This window comes from Capsicum annuum, chromosome 11 (assembly GCF_002878395.1).
Source record: "Capsicum annuum cultivar UCD-10X-F1 chromosome 11, UCD10Xv1.1, whole genome shotgun sequence".
Classification (NCBI taxonomy): domain Eukaryota; kingdom Viridiplantae; phylum Streptophyta; class Magnoliopsida; order Solanales; family Solanaceae; genus Capsicum; species Capsicum annuum.
In genome coordinates, this window is record NC_061121.1 from 32194685 (window position 1) to 32214383 (window position 19699).

The 19699-nt window shown below is 35.9% G+C and overlaps 1 long non-coding RNA gene across 1 annotated transcript; it reads right to left on the reverse strand.

The window, feature by feature from the left end:
- Positions 1-14740: 14740 nt before the first annotated feature.
- On the reverse strand, positions 14741-19363 carry LOC107846970. Its single transcript, XR_001667223.2, has 3 exons — positions 19263-19363; positions 17692-17814; positions 14741-15254 (listed from the first exon to the last, which is right to left on the reverse strand). It is a non-coding gene; the product is annotated as an uncharacterized LOC107846970 (long non-coding RNA).
- Between the last annotated feature and the right edge of the window lie 336 nt (positions 19364-19699).

Below are 19699 nucleotides of genomic sequence, written 5' to 3' on the forward strand. Positions count from 1 at the left end.
CCTGCTCTAATACCAATTGAAATTCAAGAGGGAGGTAAATTGAAGATTTCTGTGAGTTCACTATTGAGCCTTCACAGTCGACTTGTCTGCAAATCAACACAATTCACAAAATAGATTAGATTTAAAAAAATAGACAAGTAAATATTCAACTTGAATTAAGGACACAAATATTTATCCTGGTTCAGAACACCCATGTGGTGCCTACTTTTAGTCCCCATGGGTTTCAAAGTTTTGTTAGATCTTTCAAAGTTGGGCTTGAATACAACGATGATAAACAAGTTCTGGAGACTAATTTTGTTCTTTAGATCTTATGACACAACCTCAATTTGTATTACAAAGTTATCTCAATCTAGTTGATTATATAGCTATTGTAAACTAAGGAGTACAAAGCTTTGTGAGACTAAGATTGAGACACTTTGAGGTTTTTTCTTGAAGTTGGCTGGTGACTTTTGTCCTTCATTTTAGCTTTCATAGTCTTCTACTGCATCTTCTCCTTTTCTTCATAAGGAAACCTAAGGTATTTCTTATCAATCAAGGATTTGAGTGGATTCCTTATTGAGCGAGTATGTACCTTATGGTATGTCCATATCAGATATGTCCATACTCGATGTGGTCTTCCTTTCTCACAGTCATACATGTCTATATCGAATATGTCCATGTAAAGTGTGTGATCTCATTTACCTTAGTCTTGCCGCGAGGTATGTTTAATCATCCTTTGATTACCTTGTCTAGCGAGATCTTTAGTTAAAGTGGTTCTTGTTGCCTTGGCTAGGGAGATCCTTAATTGATGTGGCTCCATATTTAGCACCATCCTCTTTGAGAGGATATTCCTTGCCTTTGTGCGATATATCCTTCCATCAATAGAGATCTTCAATATTCTACAAATATCCACTCATTAGTTTATCATTATTAAAACATAAACCGTAAATATAGGGGGCTAACAAAGTTAAGCCATTACCTACCTCAAAATGGCAAAATCCAAGCCTAAAGTGCTTCAACACGGGCTCTCTACTTTTGAACAGCCTTAAAATCAAGTACAATATTCAATTATAGAATTTACGCATTAAAAAAATATAATGATACCAATATTACCCATATTTGAGCTGGGTCCAAAATGAATTCAAAAAAAAGAGTTCAAAAATGAAAGGGGTAAAATGAAATTTTCTTTTAGAAATAAACTCCCCAGTATTAAAGGAATCTACAGTTGAAAACTCATGCAAAAATGAGTTAAAAATGAGGTTCAAATTAAAGAAAAACTATTTTAAAGCTTTACAGGTAAAATCCTCAAAATCTCATGTTAAAACCACGATTAAAGAGTATTTTGATCATATAAATCAATAAAAAGTAATGGAATTGAGGTTTTGGAGCATACCCAAGTTTAAATGGTGAAGAAAACCCAAAAAATTGCACAAACTAGAAGCTTAAAATTCCAAAAATAATGAAAATCACAAAATGGGGCTTAGTACAGGTTGACCGCTTTAGCGGCTAAATAACCACTAAAGCGATCACCGCTTAAGAGACCTTGGATGCTTAAGAGGATTCTACTTTATCAACCCATTGAAACTTAAGTGGAACGCTTTAGTGACCAATTGATCGCTTAAGCAGTTGCACCAACTGATGCCTGGCACCAACAACATAGCAAAAAGGCTAAGTTTTTATTGAACCCTCGGGATTTGTTTGAAATCCTGTGAATACAAACAAACTATTCTACTAGAATATTTTTACATTTTGGACTCAATGGAAATATCCTATTTTTGTAAAAGAAAGATCATTTTCAACAAATTAATCCCCGAGACCCTTATAAGTCTTATTTTACTAGTTTTTAAAATGGAGAGTCGAAACACAAATTGAAGGCTTCAACCAAAACCAACCCTGCTACTAATCCAAATTCGATATTATAAATCTAACAAAACTATCTAAATTGTCATCCAACAATCAAAATATCAAATATTGATCAAAGTCAATCTATGAAACTTTTAAAGCCTCTAAAATCAAAACTCTCCCAAATCATTCCTAATTGCATCAAGAACTGTGCCAACCATTCTGTACCCCATAATCAACATGTAGAAACTACGAAGAAGGAAAAATGATTAAAATGTATAATAAATAAAATTTCACACTTCAAGTCATTATAATACCAGTTTTGGGACAGTATCCCACCTGATTAGTTTTTGCATACTTTAATTTGCATTGTTGTAACTGTCTCTAAATATGTAATGCCACTTTTATTTTAATCAACTATCTCTCATGTTAATTACTCTAATATATACTCACTTATAAATCCTGCATGTGGTCTATGATATGCCAATGCATAACTATGGGACAATCTATAATAACACACGACCTTAGTCTAGGATCAATAGCTGAAACTCTTGTTGCATAAAATCGAGGAGATGTAATGATAATAATTTTAGAATATTTTATACCCATCCAATCAAAATGCATGATACTCTAATCATCTACAATACACAAATGTCATCTCCATGAGGCCATTACTGGTTGGCTGAGATTCTTTTTCCCCTTATGATACGCCCAAATTACAACTCTCATTAGAAAGTATAAGCGGCCGCTGTCAAATATAGAAATCAACTAGGTTGGGGTCGTATCCCACAGGTAATACTGTGAAACTAAGTGTTATGTTTCTTAACAGACTGTTGATCGAAGGTTCTGGATAAAAGAGGATTTTACTAAGTAACAATCTCCAAATGTTTGTGTCAAATAGTGTTCCAATTAGTGAGTTTTATTGCAAGTGTTAATTCAATGAGAGTACACAAACCAGAGTTATGTTCACTAAGATGTTCAAGCAGTCGGGGTTGTGAGTTACCTTAAATTTCCAATTTATAACTTCAATTGTAAGAGTTGTTGAATTCTAAAGTTTACCATTTGTTTCTCAACCTAAATGGATAGTTTACCCTTTAATTATTTCGAACTTAAAGAATATGTTGGTTTATTCAACTAGTCTCTCGTGTAGGTCAATCCTTGTTAAGGCATCAACCCATAACCCAAAGGTTAAAGTCTTTAGATTTTATGTAAACCTCTTTTTTTCCCAACATACACTAAACAAGTGATGTTCTTGGGCTCACCCTTCAAGTTTGCAACCAAGAAAGGTCATTAATATGAAGAAGAGTTTATACAATCTCAATTACATATGGAAATTAAGTGTTTTCACAACCCTAATCAGCTATTCATATCAAGGCTCCCATAACCCTAGTTATGGGAGCTTAGCCACATATCTCAATAGAAGAAGAAGAAGTCATTGTATTCTTCATAAATAAATTAGTAAATTACTTACAAAAGTTACACAAATTGTTCTAGAATCTTTAGTGAAAAATGAATAAAATAGCTAGATCCACAATATTAGCTTGAATCTCAGAGAATAATGCATTACAATAGGTTTTTCAAGGTGGAAATACGATAAAAGATACCCAAATAAAACCTAAGTTGGGTATTTATATGTTCCCAGGCATTAGTGATTTGAAATTTATTAATATCGTGTCAAAGTTGATGGTCATGTTGATGGCCCATTGGTATCCTGATGGCCCATCATATGAACCATCGCTGATGGTCTCAAGCTGATAATTTTTGGTTAAGGTGTGAAGGCCAACTTGATGGTTAGTCACTGGCCTGACGGTCCGTCGCGTGAGTGGTCGCTTGATCACTTGAGATGTCATTCACTGTTTTAGCTTGACGGTCCATCAAAGGTCCAACGGTCCATCACTTGGACCGTCGCAAGAGTCATCTACTTGGTCCATTCTGTTTCACTTTGACGGTCAGCGTAATGGGCCGTTGCTTGGCTAACGGTCCGCCAGTTTGACCGTCAGTGTCCTTTTTCTGCTACTTTTCTAAGTTTCTTCTTCTGCTAAATTCTTGACCTGAAAACACTAAAATTCAGTATCAAATACAAAAATAGTTGCTTGAAAACATACAATTATCCCTTGAAAAAATGTAAAATATTTTGTCAAAAGCCAAAACATCAACACCCTCAACTTAAGGATAATTGCTTGTCCTCAAGCAACTCAGCACCAAATCCCATACATGAACAATACAATGATGGAAATTTAACAATTGAACTAGGTTTCACACAACCACTCAACTGTCATCTCACTCATATGGTTTCAGCATATCAGGATCTACAACTGGCATTATTTATAATTTAGCACATACACAAATATGGATGTAATATCCCACAGAGATCAACAAAATTAAGCATAACTCATGTTGCCCTCACAGTCAATGAATTCCACCACTCATTATTCATTTAAATTGTGGACGAAAATCAATGATCTCACACTCATCAAACAAGTTGCAAATATAGCATACATACCTATAGGCTTGACCTTATCAACTAATGCTCCCTTATAGTTGATTCACAAAGATCAAACAGGTCTTTTTCAGGCATGTAATGAGGCTCTGGGGTTAGGTGAGGACAAATTTTAATAAAAGTGACTTAAAGTTCAAACTTTACTCTCATTGACCTTGATTTATAATCACCAAGACTACTATTTTTCCAGCTCATTTACAATCTCTATTATTCATTCACACTTTTGCCATAAACCTTTTTTTATAAGCATCAGCCACCCTCAACTTATGTTGATACAGTCAGTTGAGGTGCACAATATCTAATCAGATCAGGGTCGGATGCTTCATTTTAACTCCAAACCACTCTTTCATTAAACAGCTAACATCCCAAAAGTAGCCACCCTCAACTTAGGTGTTATACCTAAGTCAAGGTGCACAATGTCCAATATTGAACTAGGGCCAAAGTTAGGTGATAACAACCTAAAGAGAGTTACTCAGAGTTATTGGGAATGAATAAAACTAACATAAGCTCAAAAGGGTTAAAAAATGAAAAAATCTTTTTGGTGGGTCATTCTTTTTGGCTAAGTGGACTAAAAAGTACAAGGAGGCCTGCTATCTTATCTTATTGAATCAACCACAAAACAACATCAATGAATCGGGAAAGTTCTCGGTGTATCACTATGCAAGAACTAAAACAAATACTCGCACACACAGGCAAATGAGTTAACACTTATTCTACCAACTCTTGGGATTTACATCACATGGTCATACATACTTTACATCCTAATGCCAATCACAGAATCAGCAATGGTTGTTCAACATCTATACTAAGTGAAAAGGAGAAATAGTCATATAAGTATGTTCAGAGTCTTATGCCACATTCATTTATCATCCATATATATAAAAGGGTGCTAAAAGCGAAGACAATTCGTAAATAACATCAGCGAATAGATATTTACATCATAATCACTTAGGAAAAGAAAATGCAACATAGATATTCCAGTTCTACAAGATAGCACATGGGAGAAAAAGAACACAGTCAACAAAAACCCCCGTGGTACAAGTATACCCACCCTCACTAAAAATGTATGCTTTGTCCTCAATGCCTAAAAGTAAAGTACAAAGAAGGGGAATACGTGTAAAGCCTCTCGGTCGATGAGGCATCATTCAAATAAGGTGAGGCTTCTTTGGCCTCACTAGTAGAAATGTTGACCCCTATAGTAGTAGGGGTACTCACTATATTATCCTCTTGAATCAAAGGTATCTCAACTAGAGTCAGGTCTGAAATAGGCCCCCTAGTTGGGGCAGAACTTATGGAAACTCTTGCAGCTTCATCTGCAATCCTCTTCTATCTTCTCTCTTCATCTCGCTTTGACCCCTTTGCATGTTTCCTTATAGCTCTTACTTCTCATTCTTCTAGTTTCATCACTTATTGCTTTCTTATTTTATAGACTTTTCTATCTGTACTTTCATCTACCTGCTAGCCTTTGTCTTTCAACGAGTTTCCTATAAAGTCAACAAGACCCTCATCTTCATCAATGATAACTAAAGCTGGATGAAACGCAGGCTTTATTGGTTGTCTCTTAAACTCATCTATATCAGCTTGTGCCTACTTGAACTCTGTCATAAATTTTGCAAATTTCGACAATGGTAGTGCATCCAGCCTCTTATTTATGTGCTCTTCTATATCATCCATTCTCTCCTGAATCTTCTTATATGGCCTCAAGGATTCATCAACAATGTGATCAACAAAGGGCTTGAACTATTTTTCCCAAGTGCCCAACTGTTTCTCAAATTTTTCTGTTGCTTAACAAATTTGGCAAAATTATCCCGTGTCAGCTTATTCTCTGAATATTTAGATAGGACAGATGTAGTTTTTGAAGTCCCACTTATTGTGGTCATATGATGTTCAAACTCTGGAACTGCAGTCGGTGCTTCATAGCCAGGCCTAAACAACAACCTATTCAGTATGCGGGCTGATATATCAATGATAAACCCTCTGATCAGAACTGATTCCCTGTTGGACAAATCTAAAAATTTTAAGCCCTTGGGACAGTCTTTCTCTGTCAGTGCCAAATAATTGGCAAAAAATTCTTGTACAAGTTTTGGTTGGTACACCCCGAGAGGTTTTCTCATCCAAGATAACTTATATTCATTGAATTGCCACTCAAGCTCTGGATACTCATGAAACTCGATCGTTACTATCTGATGCTCTTCGGAGATTGGCCTCTTGATTGGCCTAGTTTTGGTTAGTTCTAATCCATCAAGGTATTTATCCTTTGCTCCTTCAACTTGCCACCTTATTACTTTTCTTATTTGAGGGCCTTTACTCTTGACCACATGGGCACCCTCAGTTTCTGATGCCTCAACTTGGTTGGGATTTGATGTATTTACCCCTTCCTCATTAGGGCTCGAACTTGTGCTACTGGAGCTGCTATCACTCTCTTTTTTAGACTGGGAGAGTGCCTGATTCATCCTGTCCCTTTGCCTTATGTTGAAAGTCAGGGCCTCCTCACTCAATGTTGGTTCTCTCTTTCCCCGTTGTGTTCTTCCACCGCCTCTCATTAGGGGAAGTTTTCATGCCATATTACCTGAATAACATATCCAAAAAAACTATTGAACCAGAATCAGAAGAAAAAGTTATTGCAAACATGACTTGACGGATGGGTTGATGGTCCATCGGAGTTGTAATGGTCCGTCGACCTGGCCATCAAGCCTTAATCAGAGACTCCATTATCAAGTAGTCTTGCGACGGTCAACTCAATGGTCCTTTAAGGTACTAACGGTTCGTCAAGTTGTCCATCGCGGCTGAACCAGTAAGAATCATTCTTAATAACATTATGATGGTCTACCTGACGGTCCGTCGGGTGTTTGATGGTCCGTCAAGATGATCGTCAGCCTCACTTTTCAACTTCAAACTTCAGTTTGGCAATTTGTAGAACACCCGGTGTGCTATGCGTTATTATGCGTACAATTATGGCAGTAGTTTAGTGTTTAAGCATAAATTTTGCCAATTTTTTGATCCATAGGTTACTCCGACTTTACCCAGCACATTGTACAAAATTAGAATGACAACAAAATAAACAAGATAAAATTCCTTCCAATAAATTAAAAACATACATGCTTTATGTCCACCAACTTGGAAAGCAAAAGTAAGGTTGTGACCATACCTTAATTCTGCAGTAACTTCACCACTCTAACTTGCAAACTCAAAATAAAAGAAAACTTATAGCCTTTCTCTTTGATTTCCAAATTTATTTTGGTATGGGGAAGAAAAGGATGGAGTTTTTTTAATAGGAGAGAAAGGGAAGAAGGAGAGTCCTAAAAGGAGATAACTGATCCTTGGTACTTTGAATGGAGAAAAAGCTAAACAGTTTTAGGATTTGAAAAGGTGGCAACATATGTAACCGTTTCTTTTTATCATTTAAATATGTTTTTATCAGATCAAAATAACCCAATCGGGATTAAATTGAACCGACCTAACCTTTTATTAGTTAGGGTTAAGTTGACGGCCAACTTAAAAATCCATCAGTGCTTTGACAGTCCGTCATTTTTGTCGTCAAATCTAACCAGAAACATAGTCAACCTGCCATGTTACGATAGTTAATTTATGGTCCATCGCAGAGGTGATGATCCATTGGACTTGCCATCAATTCAATCTAGAAACTTCATATTTTAGCTTCATATTAATGGTGATATTGACGGTCCGTCGAACATGTGGCAGTCCATCAACTTGTCTGTCAAGCCTTATCCAGAATATCCATTTTTCGACTATGGTTTTGATGGTCTGTCGTGAACTTGATGGTCCGTCAACCTTCCCTTCACCCTCTCTCAACTGGGGAAAATCCTTTCTTTCGGCATTCTCAGTCCTACATACTTTACAAACACATCAAATTGCACAAAAATAACAAATAAACTCTAACTATTCTTACAACAACACTTTGTGGGTTGCCTCCCTCTAGCGCTTGATTTATTGTCGCAGTACGACTCAGTTATCTCTATTACTGAGACTTTATCGAGATAGATGGTAGTTAAGTACTTCACTGACTCCATTGGACCGAAATACAACTTCACTCGTTGCCCGTTAACCTTGAAGACACTTTTGTCCTTATTTTCAAGTTCAACTACTCCAGATGAGTAGACTTGGTTAACTTTGAATTGGTCATACCACTTTGATTTAAGTTTACCTGGAAAGAGCTTCAACCTGGAATTAAAAAGGAGTACCCAATCACCCTTCTGAAAGACATTTTTTTCAATCCTCCGATCATGGTGCTTGTCTATCTTTTCCTTGTACAAGTATACTCTTGTATAAGCCCCGAGACGAAACTCATCCATGTCATTCAGCTGCCCCAGTCGCAACTCGGTTGCCTCATTCCAATTCAAATTTTGCCTCTTAAGTGACCACAGTGTCTTGTGCTACAATTCAATCGGTAAGTGACATGCCTTTCCCTAGACAAATTGGTATGGTGACACACCAATGGGTGTCTTAAAAGCCATTCTATATGCCTACAAGGCATCATCCAGCTTCCTAGACCAATCTTGTCTACTCACATTCACCATTCTGGAAAGAATAGATTTTATCTCCCGATTCCAAATATCTACTTGGCCACTAGTCTGAGGGTGATATGGAGTTACCGCCTTGTGTTTCTTAACACCGTATTTTGCCAAAGTAGACCAAAATACTCAGTTGTAAAAATCTGATCCATCGTCGCTTAAGATGGTACCTGGTACCCCAAAGCAAGAGAAGATATTATTTTTAAGGAATGCAACAACTCTCTTTCCTTGATTATCAGCCAAGGCAACAGCCTCAACCCATTTGGATACATAATCGACAGCAACCATGATGTATTTCAACCCATAAGAGCTCACAAAGGCCCCCATGAAGTCAATGCCCCAGAAGTTGAACAACTCTACTTCCATCATTTTTGTCATGGGCATTTCATAGTACTTTGAGATTGACCCTTGTCTTTGGCATTGGTCACATCTCCGCACAAACTCATATGCGTCTTTGAATAATGTCCAATAATAGCCGCTTTGCAACACTTTCCTTGCAGTATGGTCACCTGCATGGTGAACCCCTACTGGGGAAGCATTACAAGCTTCCAGGATACTCAACATATCCACCTCTGGGGTACACCTCCTTATGATGTTATTTGCATAACGCCGAGATAAATACGGCTCATCCTAGAAGTAGTGTGTAACATCATGGAGAAACTTCTTTCTTTGATGAAAAGAAAGATTATCTGGGATAATCTCACTTACCAAATAATTTGCAAGTCTGCATACCAAAGCACTCTTTTGAGCACAACAGTCAGAATTTTCTCATCCGAGAATGTATCATTAATTTCTAGCTCATCCTTGACTGCTTGATCTCCCTCAAGTATGGACGGGTGATCTGTAATCTGATTCTCGCATCCTTTCCGATCTTTGACTTCAAAGTCAAATTCTTGAAGAAGTAGCACCCACTTGATTGGCCTTGGTTTACCATCCTTCTTTGCAATCAAATACCTCAAAATGGCATAGTCTGTATGCACTACCACCTTGATACCCAATAAATAAGAACGAAACTTCTCAAATGCATAGACTACTGCAAGAAGTTCCTTCTCAGTCATAGTATAATTCTCTTAATATCCATTCAATGCCTTGCTTGCATAGTAAATGGGGTGAAACAACTTTTTCTTCTTTTGACCAAGCACATCCCCAAGTGCCACTCCGCTTCCATCGCACATGATTTTGCACAACATTGACCAATATGGTGCAACAATGATTGGGGCAACAACTAATCTCTCCTTAAGGCATTCAAATGCCTTCTTGCAATCATCATTAAATATGAATTTGGCCTTCTTCTCCAAAAGCTTGGAAAGTGGGTTTGCAATTTTATAGAAGTCCTTTATAAATCGATGATAGAACCCTGCATGACCAAGAAAACTACGAACTCATTTTACTGAAATGGGAGGAGGTATTTTCTCAATAACCTTGACCTTTTCTTGGTCGACTTTGATTTTTGTTGCTGAAATTTTGTGACCAAGAGCAATGCCTTCCTTCACCATGAAGTTGCATTTCTCCTAATTCAGCACTAAGTTGAACTCCTCACATCTTTGTAATGCTCTACACAGATTTACCAGACATAGCTCAAAAGAATCACCTACTACTAAAAATTCATCCATAAATACCTCCAAGGTGTCCTCCACTATGTTAGAGAATACAGACGTCATGCACCGTTGAAAAGTGGTGGGTCCATTACATAAACAAAATGGCATCCGCTTGAAAGTGAAAGTACCATATGGGTAAGTGAACTTCATCTTCTTCTAATCCTCTGGAGTAATAGAAATATAGTTGTAGCTAGAATACCCATCTAAGAAATAATACTAACCTCTTCCCGCCAACCGATCAAGCATTTGATCCATAAAAAGCATTTGAGAAGTGTTCCTTCAGAGTCCATGAGTTGAGCTTACAATTGTCCATGAAAACTTTCCACCCTGTCACAGGCCTAGTGGAATCAACTCATTTTCCTCATTTGCCACTACAGTCATTCCCTCATTCTTAGGCACACATTGGACGAGGCTTACCCATTACTATTAGAGATGGATTATACAACTCCTGCATCAAGCCACTTAATTATCTCCTTCTAAACCACTTCTTGCATCAGTGGGTTAAGGCAACGTTGGTGCTCAATGGTTGGTGTGCAATATTCCTTAAGTTGAATTTTGTGAGCGCAAATACCCGGAGGAATACCAATAATATTGGCAATAATCCAACCTATAGCTCTTCTATATCTCCTAAGCATGGAGATAAGTACCTTAACCTGATGTTCTCCTAATTTAGCTGCAATAATTATAGGTAAAGTGTTTCCACTGCCTGGAAACACATACTGTAGATGTCCTGGCAACTCCTTCAACTCCAACACCAGTGGCTCTTCAATAGATGGCTTAGCCAGTGGTGTTGAATGATTTTTGAGGTCTAAATCTAGATTCTTAGGAGCATATGAGTATGATCCCATTCCCGTCAAGGCATAAACTATCTCTTCATATTCTTCAATGCCTTCATTATCAAAGTTTATCAAAACCGCAGCCAGAGTTTCAACAATAAATTTCTCCTCTATCGACACCTCTCGCTCATCCTCATAATAAACATCGACAATAGAGAATACACTTATATTTTTGTGTTACTTTATAGACTGGCACACATCCAACCAAACTACCTCATCATTAAGTCTGAACTGTAGCTTATTAGCCCGTAAATCAGTAAGCATGCTCCCAACTGTGAGGAAATATCTGCCCAAGATTATGGGTACCTCAAAATCCACCTCGTAATCCAGAATAACAAAATCCACAAGAAATATAAACCTAAACACCTTTACTAGCACATCATACAATATCCTCATTGGCCGCTTCACTGACCTGTCTGCCATCACTAGTTGTATATTAGTGGGTGTTGGATCACTCAAACCTAACTTATTATAAACAGCAAGTGGCATCAGGTTAATACTTGCTCTAAGATCACATAAGGCCTTAGCAAAATCAAGCGACCCAATAGTACAAAGAATAGTGAACGCTCCATAATTTTCTTTCTTATATACCAAGGATCTTGTAAAAATGGCGACACAATGGTGAAGATTATCCATCGGTTCTGGGCATCTTCTCTATTGCCTCCACCAAAGGCATATTCACCGTCAGTTGCTTTAGTATTGCTATAAATTTGCTGAACTTTGAGTCATCAGCCTTTTTTTTAATTGATAGGGGAAGGGTGATAGTGGTTTTGGGAGAGTAGTAACCACTGCTTCCTTTTTCTTTCCCTTTTCTTTATCTAGCTCATCAACCTGCTGATGGTTAGATGGACTCTCATTACCATCTAGCTTCTCATACTTTACTGGACGGTTTTCATCATCTTCCACATCTTTTTCAATCATATTATTAATCACAGTTTTACCCACAGAAGGGGCTGGTAATACTTTACCACTTCAAATGGTAACTACCATGCAAGAACCATTATTCTGAGGATTTTGCACTGTATCACTCGATAATGTACTGCTCTTCATCTGATTAAATGCCATTGAGAGTTGGCTCATTTGCTGCTCCAACTATTTGATAGAAGTTGAATGCAAATTAACTAGCTGACTCATTGAGGATAAGTCACTCTTCATCATTGTCACACCAGTATTGGTTGCTTCAACCCCTTTTAAAAACTTCTCCATCATATCCTCCATGGACGTCTTGCCTGAACTGGTAGCAGCATTATCACGACTTCCAGGAGGTACATACAGTCCACTCCTATCAATCTTATTCTTCCAACTCCCTTGGTCCTTATCTTTGTAACCAACTTTATTGTAATAGTTTTGATCTTGGTTCCCTTGGCTATTACCTCAAAACCCCCCTGATTATTTAGATAGTTGGCCTCCTTCTCAGAATCAGAATCAGCTCTACTTTGTGACCCAACAACTTTCAACTTCTCAGTTTTCCCAATAATATATGTTTAGTACGCAGATCCATCTGGGTTTTCATGTGTGCCATATCTTGGTCACGTTCCTCCTCCTTTCGGCGTTGCTCTACAGACATACCACTAGACATAGTACGGCTTGCTACCATAAAATCCCTGGTATGCCAATCTCTACTTGTCTTAGTCAACCGCTCCAACATATCTGCATCCTCAGTGAAAGTAAGCTCCATGAATGCTTCTCCTACAGCATTGCCCACGGTTGGTTTAGTATGGAGTTTAAAGCTCTATAGAAAGTTTCCATCAAATTCTCATCGTTCATCTTATGGTTGGGGTACTGTGTCAACTTCTTCTTGAGTTGCATCGAAGTTTCATGTAGTGCCTTATTTGTTAATTGTCTGAAGTTGCTAATCTCATCCCTTAATTATAACATCCTGGAGGGCAGAAAGAACTTTTTTAGGAAAGCTCCTTTAAATTGCCTCCAGTTGTTATAGAATCGGGGGTCAACTCATTCAACCACATTTTTGCCTCCCCAGATAGAGACAACGGGAATAATCCAAGACGAATTACATTCTGCCCAACACCAGGGTTGTCAAAGGATTTTCAAATATTGATGAAATTCACTAAGTGCATATTTAGGTTATCCCCTAGAAGTCATCCAAACAACCCCTCGGGATTAAGCAGTTGTATCATGGTACTTGTTATGTTTAACTTTACCCCTGGTGCCAATGGTGGTGGAATAATTGCTCTGGTCGCACCAGCCTCATCCATATCTGTGTTATCTTTCTCATCAGGTGCAAACTACACAACAAGTTGTCAGTTTGATCTTACTCTAGCTGCTCGATTTCTATTTACTGGCACAGCTACGTTCTAAAAATGCGTCCTATTAGGGACACGGGCTGGTTGACCATCATTCTATTGATTAACTTATGCTCTAGCCAAGGCAGCTAGTCTCAGCTTCTTGTTGCTTTTCCATTCTGCCGATTAGATGTGATTCAGGATTGAAGGGTAATAATGGCTCTCCTGAACTTCTGGTGCGTGGCATAAACAACAATAAGCTTGTAATGAACCAAAAACAACAAATAAAAATAAAATTTAGGAAACTTGACCAAAGGTCAATTAACAATCACAAACTTAATTGACAACTGTACTTCCTGGCAACGGTGCCAAAATTTGATATCCCAAATTAGAACTCTTGTTAGAAAGTGTAAGCGGTCACTGTCAAATATAAAACCCATCTAGATTGGGGATGAATCTTACAAAGAATACTGTGTAAACTAAGTGTTATGGTTATTAACAGACTATTGATCGAAAGTTTTAGATAAAAGGGTTTTTAACTAAGTATCACTCTCCAAATGTTTGTGTCAAATAGTGTTCCAATTAGTGAGTTTTATTGCAAGTGTTAATTCAATGAGATTAGACAAACTAGAGTTGTGTTCACTAAGATGTTCAAGCAGTCAGGGTTATGAGTTACCTTAAATATCCAATTTATAACTTCAATCGAAGAGTTGTTGAATTCTAAAGTTTATCCTTTGGTTTCTCAACCTAAATGGATTACCCTTCAATTCTTTTGAACTTAAAGATTATGTTGATTTATTCAACTAGTCTCTCATGTAGGTTAATCCTTGTTAAGGCATCAATCCATAACCCAAAGGTTAAAGTCTTCAGATTTCATGTAAACCTCTTTTTTTCCCAACATACACTTTTCTACTCTAACAAATGATGTTCTTGGGCTCACCATTCAAGTTTTCAAACAAGAAAGGTCATTAATACGAAGAAGAGTTTATACAATCTCAATTATGGATGAAAATTTAGTGTTTTCACAACCCCAATCAGTTATTTACATCAAGGCTCCCATAACCCTAGTTATGGGAGCTTAGTCACACATCTCAATAGAAGAAGAAGTCATTATGTTCTTTATAAATAAATTCAGTAAATTACTTACAAAAGTTACACAAATTATTCTTGAATCATCAGTGAAAAATGAATAAAATAACTAGATCCACAATACTAGCTTGAATCTCAGAGAATAATGTGTTACAATAGGTTTTTCAAGGTAAAAATATGATAAAAGATACCTAAATAAAACCTAAAATGGGTATTTATATGTTCCCAGGTACTGGAGATTTGAAATTCAAACTCATTAATGTCGCGTCGAAGTTGACGGTCATGTTGAAGGCCCTCACTTGAACTGTCGCTGATAGTCCCAAGCTGCTACTTTCTGGTTAAGGTGTGATGGCCAACTTGACGATTCATCACTTGCATGACGGTCCATCATATGAGCTGTCGCTTGATTACTTGAGATGACACTCACTGTTTCAGCTTGACGGCCAAGTTGGCAGTCCGTCAGAGGTCCGACGATCCATCACTTAGACCATTGCAGGAGACATCTACTTGGTCCATTCTGTTTAACTTTAATGGTCACCCTGATAGGCCGTCGCTTGGCTGACGGTCGTCAGTTTGACCGTCAGTGTCCTTTTTCTGCTACTTTTCCAAGCTTCTTCTTCAGCTAAATCCTTGACCTAAAAAACAACAGTTTCTTGAAAACGAACAATTATCCCTTGAAAAAGATGTAAAATACTTCGTAAAAAATTGAAACATCACCTTCTCTATTGGTCTATAAAGTAAAAACTCTTTTATATCTTCTATAATCAAGAACAGACAAATAAATTCAAAATTCAATAGGGACAATGGTGAAAAGAGTTCAAGAACAAAGAATTGTAAGAAACCTCGACAAAAACAAAAATCACCACCATCGTCCGTCTATGCATGACCTTCTTCTCAAAAATGATTACCAAAGACTATTTTGAGGGCTCGGCGAGGATTGAGCATGTATGAAAATGCATATTTGGTGAATCAATTACTTTTTGTGCATTTTTCTGGAGAGGATGGATATCAGTTCAAATGATCTTACCACCACCACTACCCGCACCAGCTATATAGGTCTTAGTTTTTTATCAGTATTTCTACTGTCAATGTTGTTCACTACTAAGCTTTCACTTATGAAAATGGTAGATGAAAGCTTTTGGACTTTCATATAGGAAAGTTATTTTTTGTACTTTTTGATGGTATGGTACATTGTGGTAGATTTTTTTGTTATGATAATGATGTAATAATTATGCAGTGAAGCAAATATTACTGAAATTTCAATTTATGTACATGTTCTTGTTTTCCCCCATTTTCAAAATTTTATGCAATTTTCTTCTTATAGTCCTTTCCAAGGATCAACTGCTAACAGATGGACATCTAATCAATCGATATTGTCTAACATAATCCATTAGCAATAAATTGATTATAAATCAATAGTGACTATTTAGAAGAGTGACACTAAGTATTTGATATAGCCTATCTGAATTTTCATTAATGGAAACATGAGTTAATTTTATGAGTCCGACAAATTGCAATCTACAAAATGATATATAATACACCTGCATGGTTTATCATAATACGTATAGTCTATCATGGACATTCTACACCTTCGATATTCACTTACTAATGAATATAGCTGAGGCGTGAATGTAGCTTAAGAAATTTAAAATAATTAAATTATGAATAAAGGACTTGCCCCCAATTAATTATTATGGAACAACTTAGTTATATTATATGGGATTCCCCATCAGGTAGTTACATAATTCAAAGAGTTTAAGGACAAGTAATGGTCCATAGATCAAGAATAATTAGCTAAAAAGAAAATAAAAAAACATTTTTAATTGTCTTTCTAAGACACATCCATACCTCGGTCTATATATATTGGTAAGTGAGTATCGACTATTCACAAAGTTTATCTTAGACCTCAGCTATAAGATATTGACAACGACCGGTTGAGTATATACTTATTTTATAGTTTGGGGTTTGAAGTTAAGGGTTAGTTTTGGGTTTTGGAGTCAGAATTTGAGGTTTGGATTCTTTTTTTTAGGGGGTGGGGGTGGGGGTGGGGGGTTGTGGTTTTTATATGTGTTCAAATTTAGAAAATTACTATTTAATAATAATTTTCTAGAGTCTATCCCCGACTATCGATCAATGATAGATCTTTGTGCAATATGTTTATTCGTCTTTAGTGATATATGCTTAACCAATGCTATTATTTAGCAAACACCATGTGTGGTCTATGATAGCTGAGATGTTTTATATTAAAAATTTTAACTACACAAAAATGACTGTCTACTTTAACAGTAATAATTCTCCAACGATAATAATTCTCCAATGGTAATAATTCTATAGCTCAAACATATTTCTCCCCTTGTCTATATAAACCCCTCAAAAAGAAATCTCCTATTAATTTTAATTTTCATCTATCATAAATATCTCAATCATTCAAAAGAGTCTAAGCAGAAAATTTATATGTTTGTTTATTTGGTGAAAAGGCTATCTTAAGATATCACGCAACGAAAATAATTCAGGTCAAAAATTCTTTAGTTGTAAACTTGAAAAGATATTCTTCTAAGCCTTTTTATATTTTATTTTGTTAAAAACAATCTAATAATTTATACTTTTGCTTAGGAAAATGGTGGATGCAAGTATTTTAAGTGATTTGAGTCGCACCACACCTCGTCGGTAAATCTAATAAATTAGAGCCTGAAATTATCCAAAACATCAGTATTTCGTTGCTTTACCTTATTCAAATTTAAAATACAAGAAAAATCAATAAAATTTAAAAGTAATATGTTCATGCTTAGGACAATGCTGAGAGAGTCAGAATAGAGAAGGGATAACTTGAAAGGATTGATGAAAGACAAGGAAATGAAGTGAGGATAGTAACAACTTCTGATTCAGCCTCTAAGGAGTCTATAACTGGATATTTTGCCTCGTGTGAATAAGGTACAAAGAATTTCATGTAGTCCTCATACACCTCACTAAATATAGGGACAATGTATGGATGTGCAACCTACAAATAATCTAAACATTAACATGCACCTTAAATCTTTGAAAAAGAATTGATAACCAAGTCAAAATTCATACCTCTAAAGCTCCAAATTGGTTGAAAGGATCACCTTCGCAAATCAATCGATTTTAATTGTGTGCAATCTTAGGATCCTTAGGATAGGCAAAGGACGTCATCTAATTCGCATCCATTCTTTCAAACTGAAGATAAAACTTCATATATCAAGACCTGCAATCACACAAAAAATAAAAAGGGAGCAAATAAACAGTATAAAATTTGTAATCTACTAGGTTGTTGGTTTATAATTATTACCATAAATGCCCAAGGAAAGTCGTATAGGACACAGGATGCATTCCTCCACTCCTTACATGTAGTGTGTTATTTGATCCTATCAATCTTTTTCTTAAGATATTCCAAAGTCAAGTCAAATCTTACCTTTCCCTACTGGTTCTTCTCAAAAAAATTCAACAAATGAACTATTTTAACAAAATTCAAGTCCATTGTCTTGGAACCGTCAATAGCAAGCAGAACAGTAATCAAAAATCAAACAAGACAACATTTCAACTTGTCATCCTTGTTCAACCTATTCTCTCTGAGAAGCGACATCAAACTATCTCCTGTTATCTTTTTTTTCCGACTAACAGTTCTACAAAAAGCTTTACCTTTTGCATAACCCATTTCAATTTTTCTTCACGGGGAGGAGTTCAACAACTTAAACCCATCATTAATGCAAACTCATTCAGGACAAAGCATATTGGCTTGTCATTAACTAAAAATCACATCTCGTGCTTTTCCTTATACGTAACACAACGGAGTAGCAAATAGTGTACCATCTGACCATTAAGTTTATTGAAATTTTCTGACACCTCCTAAAATGATCAAACCAGGATTTCTTGAACCTTTTCTTTAAATTTTAATCAGTTTAAGTTCTCTTAATAATAACAAACAATGATAACCTAGACCTTACTGAAATTTTAACTAGAAAACTTTCTAATTCATCAAGCCAAGTAGCCATATCATATTATCAACATCTATGTGCTTTTCACAATGAGGAAAGAACAAAGATCATCATCAACATTTTTTAAAACAATCTATTGCATATCAGATTGTCCAAAACCACTTTGATCTCTTCATCAATATACTCATAAATCTTTGAAAACTCATCTACATAAGAAATATTTTCATCTTCTACCCTCGTCTTTTTTTCATCACGCTCACTCTCTTTGTTTTTTTTTTCTGCTAGACGAATCAGTGATTACATTCCTTCCTATTTCTCTACTTCTTACCATTTTTTAAGATCTACATATGAATAAAAAATTAAGACATTTCATATCCTCGTTGTTGATTATAATTGACATGAAAGTTATAGTAATCAAAGACTAGTCTAGTTCACAAAATTCAACGAACAATAACAGCAAAACCCTAAAAATTCTATGAACAGGAATGAATTTATCCAGCAAAAGAATTTATTGAATAAAGCAACAAATTAAAAGTAACACAAAATTTTGACTCGAAAATAAATGAAAATTGAAATTTCTTTTCAAAAAAATCACAAATTTACAACTCTAGGATTAAGAAAATCACGAAGTTCTCACAAAATTATATTGATAAACAAACTAAAAATATATGGGAGAAGATGAAAACTTACTTGGGAATAACAAAATTGAACCTCTGAAAAAAAGAGGAATTGTTTTGGAGAGTTTGATCAATTTAAAGTATTAGGAGAAAGCGTTAATACTGAGGAAGGAGAGTATTTATTGCATTTAATGAATTAGATGATACCAATGTGTATTTTAAAAGACTTAAAAGCCACACATCTAACTTTTTAAAATTATAAACTATCCTTTAACCCCACATCAATCCCATATCTTTTTTACCATCTGATTTTTCACCCTAAAAAAAATAATTAAAAAAAGTAAAAAGTGTTCTCTTTGTAATTGAGTTTGGAGAAATGGCATGTTAGTCATTTATCTTATGTAATTATTATTTAAGAACTGAATAAATTTAAATATTAATTAACTATCTTTTTATAACCTTACAAAGAAGTTGATTTGAATTGCACCGCTCTTTAATTACCATATCTTT